This window comes from Echinops telfairi, unplaced genomic scaffold (assembly GCF_000313985.2).
Source record: "Echinops telfairi isolate 266 unplaced genomic scaffold, ASM31398v2 ScPeMD7_7400;HRSCAF=8409, whole genome shotgun sequence".
In the NCBI taxonomy this organism is placed as follows: Eukaryota; Metazoa; Chordata; class Mammalia; order Afrosoricida; family Tenrecidae; genus Echinops; species Echinops telfairi.
Window position 1 is genome coordinate 21,297,496 of NW_022111300.1, and position 14,490 is coordinate 21,311,985.

Below are 14,490 nucleotides of genomic sequence, written 5' to 3' on the forward strand. Positions count from 1 at the left end.
TGCAGGGCTGCAAAGATCCTGGCAGAGGATGCAAAAGCCGTAATCAGTGAAATGCTTCGGATGGGTTCCCTCCTTCAGGCAAAACAGAGGGCCTCATGTCTGGAATCCATGGCATTTATTGGTTAAATGTTACAATTTTTCACTTTTTTAAATAGTTCATTTGAAGAACTCTTATCAGAGATGCTATGTTTTGAGCAACATGTTTGTACATACATTCTTCCTTGGTTTATTGCTATCTCAACTTTAAAAAAAGTAAGACGGGATCATTTTTGTCCAAGAAACTTGTGTCTGTTTCTGCCGAACACTTTGATGTTTGGTCGCTGTGGGGGTGGTCAAGTTGGAACCGAGTCATGTGACCACATGTACAACAGAATGAACCCTGCCTGGTCCTGCATCACCCTCATAATCATTCCAATGGGTGAGCCTGTTTGGGGAGCCACCGTGTCAGTATATCTTCTTGAAGGTCTTCCCCCTTTTCATTGACTTCTGCTTTCCCAAATGTGATGTCCTTCTCCAGGGAATGGTCCCTCCTCCTAACCGAGGCAAAGTCTTGCCGTTCCCACTCCTAAGGAGCATTGTGTCAAGGTTTCTTACAAGGCAGAATGGATCATAGAATCTGGCAGTCCGTTCACAGTATAGCTAATCTTCTTTACCAGCACCATTATTCACGAACACCATTCTTCTCTAGTCATCCGTAGTCACTGCTCAGCTCGCACATGCACATGAGGTGACTGAAAATACTAGGGCTTGGGTCAGGCACACCCTACTCCTCACAGCCTTGCTTTTTAACACTTTAAACGTGCTGTGCAGCAGAATGCCTCAATGCGGCCCATCATTTCATCATTTCATTTCTTCACTCTTGCACTGCCTGTGGGGCCCAGTCAACAAACACTTTCCAATGTCAATATTTTGGGGTTTTTTTTTTTCATTCTGTTGGTATTGGCCCAGTTGTGAAGAATTTGGTAGTCCATACTGAAGGATGTAATCTTTGATCTTCATCACTGTGTGCTTCCAATAGTCTTCATGTTAGCAGACAAACTTGTGTCATCTGCACACAGCCTAGGGTTTCTGAGCCATCGCTCTTTCTGAAGGCTGACAAACACAGTTTTCTCCCACAAAGGAGCTGCAGGATTTGAGCCACCAACCTCCTGGTTGCAAGCTGCATGTAGAGCCACCACACTCCCTAGTTCAGACTTCTCCTTTAATGTTCACAGCCGTCCATTTTCATTTCAAGTATTGGAATATGCCCTATTTTCCTTTTGATATAGGCCCCAGATTAACTTCTACTTGTTTGATGTTTAAATTGTTTCCAAAATCTTTTTAAATGGTTTTTTCCCGGTTTTGGTTTGGTTTGGTTGGCCCGGAAGTAACCGACCTGCCTCAAAAACAAGCAACAAGGGAACAAAAACCCGGGGGAAGAAAAGGAAGGAACCTTATAAAATCACTCTATTCTTTTGAGTTTTACTTGTATGTGGAAGTAGGAGCTCACTGCTAATCACTTCTGACTCATTACAACCCCACAGGACAGGGAAGAAATGCCCTAGGGCTTCCTGAGACTCTCACTCTTTACAGGAGCATAAAGTCTTGTCTTTCACCTCCAGAGCAGCTGGCAGTTTCAAACTGCTGACCTTGGGATTGGCAGCCCAACACATAGCCCGCTGCACCATCCGGGCCCCTTGAAAGTAGGATAGGAATATTAAACTTGCATGAACCTTGTCATCGAAGTCCAAAGTGTTACTTACAATTTCTGGATGTAGTTGCATAATTTAATTATCCCAAAATTGTTACTTCTCACTCTACAAAACAATGAAATAAAATAACAGCACTCAGGATTCAAAGTCTTGGATTTGAACCAATTGCACAGGAGAATTTGAGATTTTTGAGATGTCTTACTTTTGTTTGTTTGTTCTCCAGTGCAAGGAATTGGCCAAACAGGTCTCGGAGGGTGCTATTTTCTGGTCCCCAGTACAGGAACCCTCACTTCCTAAGAGCAAAGTGTTTGCAGAAGTTGACCTTCTAAGCATCTGGGTTTCCTGCCAAAATGCTAAATAAAGCCACAGGCATCCAGATTCTGAGTCAGGTGAACTCTGTTCTACTTCAAAGGTGAAGTTCCAGTTATCTTGAATCTAAATATCACAGAGGGTGTGTGTGTGTGTGTGTGTGTGTGTTCCCCTACTTGTACACACCTGCTTTGGTTCCTGCTTCACCTCTTGGGACACAGTCTTTTTATAGAAGTGGAGATAATTAGATCTCTTCCTTTTCAGATGTTCTTATTCATCTCTGGGATTTGGAGCCAAGGCTTCTATCTCAAAATAGAATGAAGATTCTGTTTCTCAGCCTGTGACACCCCTGCTCACTCCCTGAGCATTAAAGGAATACTTAGTGTCCATAAAGAACGACAGTAGACGGTGCCCAGACGGCCGAGTTGCTACAAGGGTGTGTTTATCGTCATCTGTAAAGTAGCCCTGGTTTGTTAGTATGAACCATTGTACCTGGCCTGCCTCCTAGGAGGAGCCGGTTCTGCGAAGCCCAGCCAGTGGGTAGATTTGGACTAGCCTCCCTACAGGCCTCTGGAGGTGGAAGGCCCGATTTTACCCCTCTCCTTGGGGCATCTTTGCAACATGCACCAAAATAGTATTATTATTGTTCCTACATTGTTGTGCTAAAGATGGCTTAGTTGCTCTGGAAGTGTTTCTTCAATGCCTTTCTGCATTAATGGCTTTGATTAGTGGATGTTGGACAAGAACCATCCCCAGTGCTTCCAACATTGACATGAGACTTAAAGACAGATTTAGGACTTGGACCTCAGTCCTCATGCAGGGACTGGCTGTGGTGTGTCCTTTTATGGGTCTTTAGCTTCTCTCTTTGAAGTGTTGGTGGATTTCCAGAGGCGAGGGCTGTGGTTCACCACCATCGAATGCGTCATAGCCTTTCGATATTGCCCTTTTGACTCCCAAACTCACTGCCATTGTGTCACATCTACTTCATAGTGACCCTAGAGGGCAAGAGAGAACTGCCCCTCGGGTTTCAAGATGAGAACTCTTTTTTGGTTTTTTTAGCAGTTTTATTGGTACTTTATCCTCATGTCATGCAATTCAGTAGTTCAGTCAGATCCAGAAAAGTTGTACAGTCATTACCACAATCCATTTGAGAACATTTTCTTCGTCCTTTTACTCATTGGTACTTGTGTCATTCTCTTTTTAATTGTGGCAGAAGTATGCACAACAAAATAGCCTCCAATTCAGCAACATCTACGTGTGTAATTCAGTGTCCTTGATGATATTCGTCATGTTGTATAACCATTAGTGATATCCTTTTCCAAATTATTCCACCCCATTAACATAAACTCAATGCCCCTAAGCAAATACTCTTCCTCCTTCACCCATGGCCACCATAGATCAGGTTTGGTTTATTTATTAATTAGGGTAGTTTTCTTGATATCCTGTTCACATATCATACACTTCCATAGTTAAATCACTTTTGTAACGGGTTGTGTACGCACCATCACAATCCGTTCTAATGATCGCTACCCCCTCTGAACTAATAGTTTGCTCTCCGGTTCCTTTGTTTCATGGGAGTAGAAAGCTGTGTCTCTCACCCACGAGCAGCTGCTGACCTCTGGTGAGCTGCCCACCGTGTCCCGACTACACGACCAAGGCTCCCCGCTGGTTTCCAGCTAGAATATCTTGTAGCTGCCTTTAAACACCTTTCTCCCTACTGGCTCTAAGGACCTCAGAATTATGAGGCTGTGAGTTGAGGTCAGCAGAACTACATGGGCTATTTAAAAGCTGAGCATATGGCTTTTTGTAGAAGAGTACGATTGTATGCATGTATAACCGCTTTCATTACTTCATTCTCTTATTAGTGTGACCGTTCTCATAAAATCGTTAGAAGGACTGAAGGGGATCATGCTAGGAAAGTAAGCAGCACCTGCTTGGATCACTACACATTCAAGAAATGCTAACGAGGGTTGCTCTTCCATTTGACTTTGACTTACTTTTAACAACAAAACGCCATGCATCAGCCACTCTGTTCCTCACGCCCAGGTTCTCCTCACTCAATAACGTGGGTACGCTTTCATCGGGTTAGCATCCCTAATGCCTCTCTCGCATCATTCAGCACATTTATCTAACTTATATTGTAGGCATCAAGCTAGATACTGGGACACAAAAGGTCTCTAGCATTCAAATGCTCACAATAAATGAAGACAATTCATTATGAAACATGTATGACCATAAATTGCAATGAGAAGTCCAGGAGCAGTGGAGACCAAAGAGGGGTGTGAGGAACTCTGGTGGCATTGTGGGTTAAGAGTTGGGTTGGTAACTTCAAGATCGGTGGTTTGAAACTACCAGCAGCTCTGGGGGAGAAAGATGAGGCTTTCTAACCGAGTAAGTATTCCGGTGTACAGGCATGCAGAGACAATGTGGAGAAATAATAGGAAAGAGACCTGAGAAGCTGGGCAGGGCCAAGTCACAGAGAACCTAACGAAGGAAGCTGGTGGCATTTGTGAGTTCAGGAGAAGGCATTGCTTTCTCAAAGCAGACAGTCAAATGAAGTCCTAATGAACCTCGAGTCAAACGGCTTTCCGAGAGCTGGTGGGTGCTCGGATTTCCAGCCCTCTCCCTCTCTCAAATGCTCCTCCATTTGTGCTGAATTCGTTCCTGCTCTCAATGAACAGCATTTTCTCTCACTTCCAGGTGTTGTGCATGCCATTCTTTCTGCCTGGTAGTCGTCCCACTTCTGATCTTCTCCAAGGAGCCCTGGTCATGCAGTGCATTAACCAGTGGGTTTCTAACTTGCAAAGTCAGTTGTTCAAACCCACTAGGGGCTCTCCGGGAGAAAAACGAAGCTCTCTGCTCCCATTAAGATGTACAATCTCAGAAACCCTACGGGGTAGTTCAACTTCGTCTACCCTACCTTATAGGATCCCTGTGCGTTGGGATTAACTCCAAGACAGTGGCTTGGGAACCTTCTTCCTATTCCCTGTGTCTAGAAAACTCACATTCACGGCTCAGCTAAAGCCTCTCTTCCTCCGGGAAGCATCCTCTGCCTCCTCTTCTGGGGTAAAACCCAAACCAAACTCACTGCTGTCGAGTTGAATCCAGCTCATAGCAACCCTATGAAGCACAGAATGTAATTGTCCCCATGGGTTTCTGAGCTTGTAATTCATGATGAAATCGGCCAGCCTCATGTTTTCCTGTAGGGTGGGTTTGAACTGCTGACCTTAGTGAGCCTATTGCACATATTTTGATGGTCACAATTTCATCTATAACACTTTGACTGAAACATTTTGCCTCAATTTTCACAGTTCAATCCAGGAGGCATTTATTGAGTAACTGGTGTCTATCAGCCATTGTCCCTCCAATATAGATCAATTCATTCATTCTAAAAATATTTATTAAGCACCAGTATGTAGAATACACCATGCTACTTTTCAAGAAGCTAATTTTTAAATGATACCTTTGTGCAGGTTCCCAATGTTTCCCCTAGAAATAGTATCTTTCACTTTTATTTTATTTTCTGAAATTGTAATCTATATTTTTTTCTGAGCTCATAATCTTGAATGAGTCTATCAGCTCTGATGTTAATGATAAATTTAAAAATAGAGGGATAATAGTAACCCTACTTTACTATTTCCCTATGACGTGTGTAGCCTCTCCTCTGAGTCTTGCCTCTCCTTATACTGTGTTTATAGTCTTTAGGAACTGGAACCCTCGACTAGATCTCTCTGTATTAAAGAACAGCTCCAGGTAAGGGGATCAGTGACACTAGGGAGGTATGTGCACTTTAAATGAGCAGCCAGCCTCTTCTCCCTGAAATCGCCAAATGGCAGATGACGCCAGGGCAACTGAGAGCCTGGAGGACTGGGGACCCAGGGTCTGGAGCTCGCCGCGGCTTCCATGGAGACTTCGGCAGTGCCTGCAGCCGGCGAGGACAGGGTCTCGGCCGTGGTCAAGGCTATGGAGCTCGCGGAGGCAAAGCCAAGGACAAGAAGTGGCTCCCGCTCACCAAGCTGGGCTGTCTGGTCAAGGACATGAAGCTCAAGTCCCTGGAGAAGATCTGTCTGTTCTCCCTGCCCAGCAAGGAGTCTGAGGTCTTCTACTTCTTCATGGGGATGGTCCTCAGGGATGAGGTCCTAAAGATCATGCCTGTGCAGAAGCAGACCCAAGCCAGGGACAGGCCAGGTTCAAGGACTTGGTCCTTATTAGGGTCTACATGGCCACATTAGCCTGGGTGTCAAGTGCTCCAGAGAAATTTCCACCGCCATCTGCAGGGCCATCATCCAGGTCAAGTTGTCCATTGTCCCCATGTGGTGAGGCTACTGGGGGAACAAGTTCGGCAAGCCCCACATGGTTCCCTGCAAGGTGACCCACGCGGTTCCCAGGGGGGCTTCCAAGGTGACCAGCCACTGTGGCTTGGTGCTGCTGCGTCTCATCTCTGTTCCCAGGGGCACTGCACCGGCATAGTCTCAGCCCCTGTGCCCAAGAAGCTGCTGCTGATACAAGGATCGATGACTGTTACACCTCGGCCAGGGCCTGCACAACGCCCCTGGGCGACCTTTGATGCCTCTCCAAGACCTAGTGCTATAGACTCCTAAGCTATCTGACTGCAGAGACAGCGTTCTCCCTACCAGGCATTCACTGATCATCTCGTGAAGACCCACACCAGAGTCTCTGTGCAGAGGACTCCGGCTCCAGCCGTGGCTACCACATAGTCAATTTTATATTAAAAATAATAAAGTGAATTGAGTCTGGGGAAAAAAAGAAAAAACAACTATTTGAGATCAACAGGGTAGCATTTACTCAAGGACAACCTTCAGAAGGGTTAGGAAGGAAGAGAAAACCGGGCTAGGAAGCAGAGAGAGGAAGTGGGCTGAGTGATGTTCCTTTGTAGGCCTTGCAGGCAATGACGTGAAATGCAGTGTTCAAGGGGAGACCTATTTGCTCTGTAAATCTTTACCTAATTCACAATAAAAAGTTAATAATGAAGGAATGACAAGATCGAGTACATCAGTATATTTTCCAAAGCTCATAACCTTGCATGAGTCTAGAAGTTATGATGTTACTAATAAACCTATAAATGGATGGATACCTGTTCTGAAACTAGATAATAGAAAGCCTATTTGGGTTCTTTTGAGTCATCCAAGAGCCAATAAAACAATTGCGTTATATGTCTCGAAGTGATTAATACTGGATCTAATACAATTTCATTAAAAAATCTTAAGTTCTTATAATATTCCATGGTTTGCATAAAGCCCACGAGGTGAATAATATTAAAGACTGCATGTCCAAAAGACTTGAGATTGTACTGCTTCTGCTGAGACATGCACCTCCAGAGGCATTCTACACTGCTATAATCATACTAAATCAGAAAAAAGGGGGGGGAAATGAGTAGACTTACACCTGCATGGATTTATAGCTAACATATTCGCTGATTACTTCTGTGTTTTCTAGGCATGCTAATCCTACATCTGGCTGTTTCTGTGATTCATAATAAATACTAGAATTGAATCCTAATGGTCTCTACACAGAATGTTACAATTCAGTCTTGAATCTCTCTATGGTAAAAGGACAAAGGAGAAAAAACTAACTCAAGGGATTTATTTATTTTTATCTTTTTAATGTCCCTGTGGAATCTATACAGAGGTGTGAATAGGAGACCAACAGCCTGCGTGTCAGATGAATTGTCCCACTCAACAGGGCTTGCGTGCCCCCATGGCGGCTGACAGTGTCTGAGCCTTCTGTGAAGCAACATACAGAGGTAGTACGAACTTCTGCCTGCCACAACCAGAAGGCCGCTCACGTCGCCTGGGAAAGCCAACATTCATTACCTACACGGGTTCTTCCCAGGGTGGGTGATACGGCCTGCAGTGGGGAGCTAGCCTGAGGCAGGAGAGAGGTGCACAGGCGGGGCGGGGCGGGTGTGGGGAAGCTGCAAATAAGCCCAAAATCTGTTTCCATGTTGAGGAATTATGCCACCCGGGAATCCCCTCTGACCACAGTCAAGTCATGTGAATGGCCGCGCTGTCAGAGCCATGTCAAGTCGGTTATGGCAGATGGAGCTCGGTTAAAATGCAGTGCCATATGACTTGACCTCCTTTTTTGACCCACTTTAAAGTTATTTCCGTTTTGAATATTTTCCACTTTCTTGTCGATCGAGGGGTTGTTGTCTTTTTTAATGTTTTGTCTAGCCGTTGTTGTCGGCGTTTTTGTTTGTCTGCTTCCTATTTGTGCCTGGTACGACTTCCTGTGTATGAAATCTGGGGAAGGGATACTACTAGGCAGTACCTGGGTTGATACCTACCCAGAAGCAGAGCAGGGGAGGGTGGGAGGGAATGAGACTCTAACAACAATGAGGATAAGAAGAGACTGTCCAGAACTTGATTGTGGAGATGGCGGCACACAGCTTCTTACTGTCATTTCGTGAGCAAAGTATATTCCAATAAAACTAGCTTAAAAACAAACATCAGATCTCTTCACTTTCTTCTGGAGTACTGGCTGTAGTATAAATGTAGTATAAACGTTTTTGGTTGCTAGGGAGGCACTGAGTAATTTTCTTTTTTTACTGAAAAGGGGGCAGTAGCCAAATAGGTTTGGTAGCCGATGGTCTACATCAATACTGGAGAGGACGCTAGGAAATAGCCCTTCTTGTGAGCCTTACAGGTAAGAAGGAGAAATACCTCTGCAAATAGCAGTCAGCAGGTGGAAAGTCTGTGATCTTTTTCTGCATCTTACCGGGGAGACGCTTGGCTTCCAACGCCGTCTCCAGTACCCATAGAGCCCCTGCAACACGAGCTCTCACAAAGAGCCACGGTGACGTTCGTCTCGTGAGTATCGCCTGGAGACCAACCTTGCATTCTGAATCCAAATGCAGATGCCTTTAGAACTCATTCTCCATGTGCAATAATCTTCATTGCCCCACTGTGTACATCCATAAGATTGACTGTAAAAATCCTACATAAGAATTTTAAAATATTAATGACAATGCTTTGAGCGCGATTTGACTCATAGAGGAATTTATTCAAGCCCTTTGGTAGACTAGCAATAGATGATATTCCATTTTCAGCCAGACAAAAAATATCAAAAATAAACGACAAAAGCAAAAAACCTAGTCTGCACAGTCAGACAATTCAGTTGCTGGGTTTGAAAGGTCAGGCTTCCCACCACCCAAGACTTTCCCTGGATCAGTGATTGGAACTTTTTTTTCTGCCTTCCCTCTTACACACTTGGCGATACTTTGGACGATAGAGAAGATCGACATAATCCAAGCAGAACTCATATCACTCTACCCACCACAACTCCCTGCCCTCCTCCCCCACACCGGACATCTTTCTGCTTAAAGATGCTTAGATCCTACTTCCTTAATTTTGTCTTGTGAAGGTAAGCATATGAGTGGTTTGAGTAGTATGGTCATCCTTATTAACTACCGATAAATCAGAAGGAAAGGCTATAAGATACAGACGGATTGTTGAGGATCTTATCCATCCATCTGCCAGTTTTCTCATTTGTTGTCAGTTGTGATTATGGAAACATTTTTGACGTCATTTTCCAAAAATCCCCCCAAAATTACTACAGGGGATAAATTAGGTTCTTTCTACAAGGTGCTTAGGTTTACTCTTAATAAGTAATAATGAATTAGTTTTTCTAGGAGTTGAATTGCCAAGGATTTTATTTTTTTAAGCAAAGAACTTGGATTATGGAACGAAACTGGTAGCGCAGTGTCAGATCTCTTCTAGCTTCACAAAGGGCAGGAGAAAAGATCACCAGTCCACAGGATGAGTCATTTGAAATGGAGGGCTGGCATGCCTCTCTCTAACCATTTCACCAATTCTGACAGCAGCCACTCCTCCCACTGAACTCTCCACTTCTCTGCTAGGTTTGATAACTCCTGGCAATGGCTACACAGAACTCACAGACCAAACTCACCAGTGTCAGGTTTACTAGAGGAGTCAGAGGTACAATTTAGAATGGGGATCAAGGTAAAATTCTTTAGTCAGGAGAGCTTCAAAACCATGCCCACAGACAGGCTTTTCCTCATGGCCCCATGAGCCTGGCCGCTTCCCTGATCAGTCAAGTGTTCAGAGCTCTTTAGCTCTGCCAGTAAGTGGCAGAGGCACCCCCACTCCACCAGAAAGCAGAGAAGGTACATAGATAGCTCTCTCACTCCATGGGGCAGTCTATCACTGCAGCTGCCTCATTCCCTGGACAGGGATCCCTGTGTGCTCACCAGCACAGGACTCTTGCTTCCTCTGCTGGGGGGTCTACTGCCGCTGACTCTCTGTTGCCACTCTCACCATCTTGGACAATTTCCTGTTACAGCTCTCGTTCTCTCTGTCTTCTGGGTCTAGGAAGTAAGTACCCAGTGCAGGGACCCCAGTTCCAAAGGAACTGTTCCACTCCTGGTTCTTCTTTGATGGCCGTGAGATCGTCCCTCCGTGCTCCCTTTAAGCTTAGCAGGATGGCAATACTGACGAATCCTCTTACTAGGGTTCCATGTCCCTATTTGCATAGACCCAGCCGCATATGCAATGTAAGTGCATTATTAGCAGTCCCTAAGTGGGTCACAGGCCCATTAATTGCATAGCCCCAATCATTCACTTTTGGGACTCACAAAACCATATTAAAAACCATATTAAGTAATTGACTGAACCACAATTTGAATACAGCCAAACTAATTTTATTGGAGTATAAATAGAGAAGCCTTATGGCCTTCTCAGGGTAGACAGACACTCTTGAGAAAAACTCAACATTCATATATACAAAGACAGTAAGTCTGAACCTTACCTGCTTCCCAAACCTGTTGATGCTCACATTCTGCCCTCCAATGAACAGAGGAGACTTCACACAGCCACACACACACACACACACCCCCACACACACATGCACACACACTGTTTTCAGATCAAGACACAAGCAGAATTATATTTAATCTTTAACTACTTCTCTTACTTCAGGTAAAAATGCCCAGTGACAGGAAGGGACTTTGTTTTTCGGCAGTCATCTTGTGATTTCAAAGAATTCTGCCTTTTCAGAAGGTCCTAATTGTAATCAAATTTTAAGATAGGCTTTCGTTTTTTGTTGTTGTTTTTTTCATTTTTTTAGATATGTTTCAATGATTGCCTTCAGTATGGATTATAACTCACGGTAAAAGAAGACCAAAATCCTCACAGTATGGTGTTACCAACAGGTCACATCAGGATAAATGAACAAAAGGTTGAAGTTGTCACAGATTTTGTCCTGTGGGATCCACAGTCAATGCTCATGGATGCCGCCGTCCAAAGATCCAAAGATGAGTTGCAGTGGGTAAATTGGTTGCACGAGAAGACCTCCTTAGTGTACCGAAAAGCTAGGCTGTTACTTTGAACACTGAGGTGCACCTGACCCAAACCATGGTATTTTCCACAATCTCAGATGCATGTGAAAGTTGGACATTAAATATAGAAGACAGTAGAAGAATCAGTGTATTTGAATTGTGGTGCCAGAGAAGAATTTTGAACGTACCATGGACTGCTAAAAGGACATACCAATCTGTCTTGGAAGAAGTATGGCCAGAGTGCTCCTGAGGGGCAAGGATGGCGAGACTTCCTTCATCTTACATACTTTGGACATGTTGTGCGGAGAGACCAGTCTCTAGGGAAGGACATCTTGTCTGGCCAAGTAGAGAGGCGGTGAGTGAGAGGAAGTCCCTGGAGTAGATGGACGGACACGGTGGTGGCAGCAGTGGGCTCAAGCACAGGCACCATTGTAGGGATGACTCAGGACTGGCCGTGTTTCATTCTGTTGTGCCTCAGGTCCCTATGGATCAGAACCAACTTCACGGCACCTAAGAACAACAATGTAGTTGTTTTCTTTTTCATTTCTTTATATCTGTTTCAGTCATAGCTTTATTTCCAGTTGTAGTGTTACTAACTCAGATCACTAGTCCTAAGAGAGGCGAAGCAAACTATTCTTTGAAACAATCCATTATGTGTATGTTGGCAAAGAAGGCACTATAGTCTGGATTTTTTTCTTCTGCACGTTGTCCCCCTAGGAACCACATTCAAAGAACAGAGATACTCTTTTTACCTTGGATGGCTGAGAACTGGCTCATTTGTCTTCATCTCTGAATGGCCAGGGAGTGGTAAAAGGACTTGAGATGAGCTATCCATCACTGTTAACTTCTTTCTTCCTGCTCTTCCAGGTCAGAAAACAATCCAAAGTTGTTTTGTACCCTCCTGTTAAGTCCTCTAAGCTGGCTGTTTCCCCAAAGCACACTAGTTTGCCCGAGGCTTTGATGCTGTGTTCAATGCGATTCTCTCAAGAACCAAAACCATGGATGTGCATCCAGAAATTCAGAGCAAGAAAAATGAGGTCCAGATTCTTCTATGGAATCTTTCATCGAAAGTGTTTCTTCTGTTTAGTTGATTAAGTACTTGACTGCTAAACAAAAAGTCGAAATTTGAACTTCGGCACAGGCTCTGTGAGGAGAGCTAGGTTTTTGTGTCAAGGTCACTGGTTGTGCAGGTGCTTTGTCAGTTGAGGTCTGGTGATCCCCATGATGGGATCCAACGTAATGTCACCAGCTTCGTGGTGGGATCAGCTGTGAGCAGCTGTAAGAAGCATAGGGTAGAGGGCAACCCATTTCTCTGGTCATAGCCCTGATGCAACAGAAGGAGGTTTTCCTAGGGAGTGCCTACTTCCTATAGATGGTCTCTAAACAAAGCTGGTTGCTTCCTGCTTGGTCTGGATCCTGCATCAGGCTCCTTGACATCCTGGAAGCAATTCTTTCAAATGGCATTAGCATTTGTAGGAAAAATAATGAATTTTATGTGTTCTAAGAGTTTATGGGCTGAACTTCTAGAATAATTGCCTCAAAGAACAACTGTATTCTTTGCCATGAGACCAGAAAAATGACACGGTGCCCAGCCACCATTATTGAATATTTGGGTCAAAGATTCCATAGAACAATCCTGATCAAAAGCGGAAAACCCCAGCATAGAATTTCGAATTCCCATAGACCCCAAACTTCCTGGAATTATGAAGCTTGAATAAAGCCCTGAAACTATTGCCCTGGGATAATTTTTAAAACTTAAACCAACTGTCTCATAAAGTCTTCTTAAAAAGCGCACAATAGTTTGGCTGAATTAGTAAAAAAAAAAAAAATACCTACTTTCAATATTATGATCTTTTAAAATCTCTCTATTGGATCAAAAAGAGTCCTGGTGGCACCATGTTTAAGCTCTTGGCTCATCTCCAAAACCCACCAGCTTCTCGTTAGGAGAAAGATGGGCCAGTCTGCTTCCATTCAGATTACAGCTTTGGAAATTCCGTGGTGCAGTTTGGGTCTGCCCTAGAAGGCCACCATGAATCGCAAGGGACTCAATGGCAATCGGTTTGGTGTTGTGGTTTTATATGGGATGAAATTGACAGCAGGCAAAATTAGCAATTACTCTTTTGGTGGCTAACTTAAATTTCTAAATAAGCATTCAGATTTTGCATTACCAACATCCTTATCAAATCAAAGTTTTAGCTCCATGTGTGATGATTGTCTTGATTGCCAAATCATTCCTGAGAACATCCAAGTCTAAATCCAATCTGGAAAGTTGAGGAAGCGACACCAATTCTTCTCTGCGAGTTCATTTTGATCTTCTTTAAGAGTGGAAAGTGGGGGTGACATTTCTCAACATCTTTGAGATCACCTTTTCAGTCTCAGTCAAAGTAGCTAGAATGAAGTGCTCTCTGATCAATGTTTACCATAGGTCAACCCAAATGTGGCCTCTGGGCCGTTTATGGTTGAAAGTTTTCAGTCTTATGGCCTCTGCTGAGCCATTCTTTGGCTTAGAGAGAGAAGATCTCCAAGTGAACACCTTCAATGGATTTTTAGGAACCATGTCTAATACTTCCTGCCCTACCCTGCCTTCTCTCTCTTACACACACACACACACACACACACACAGAATTACTGGAAAGAGATATTACCAAATGCTCTCTAAAGCCGCATGGCTGTATAAAACTATAAGAACCACCTATGTAATTTAAATTTTCCTAGAAGTCACTTAAAAAAAGAAAAGAAACTGATTAATGTATTAAATATATTTTATTTAATCCAGAAGACCAAAATACTATTATTTTTATATTATTTTGTAACATCCATACAGAAAGTTACTAAAACAGTTTGCATGCATTTCTGTATTACGTCTTTGAAATCGGTGTGTATTTTCCACTTACAGCCCACTGTGGACCCTCCTGCATCCTCTCCTCAGCAGCCACATGCATGTTACATTGCTGGCTACCTTGGACAGTGCAGTTCTGAAGCTTGATCCTCATTTAACATAACAGTATTATCCTACATGAAGCATCTGGCTTCTGATATTTCTGACCTCCATCTGAATATATTTCCCTTTACATAGTAAATCTATATGTGTAAGTATATTAATCTAGGCTTTAGCGCGCACACACACACACACACACACACACACACACACACAGAGCTACTGTCTGAGATTCA

General features: G+C 43.8%; 1 protein-coding gene and 1 pseudogene across 11 annotated transcripts in view; both read left to right on the plus strand.

The window, feature by feature from the left end:
* DTNA (dystrobrevin alpha) overlaps positions 1–14,490 on the plus strand; it is a 373,548-nt gene that overhangs the window by 118,279 nt on the left and 240,779 nt on the right. The window lies entirely within an intron of this gene.
* LOC101660039 lies at positions 5,837–6,567 on the plus strand (annotated as a pseudogene).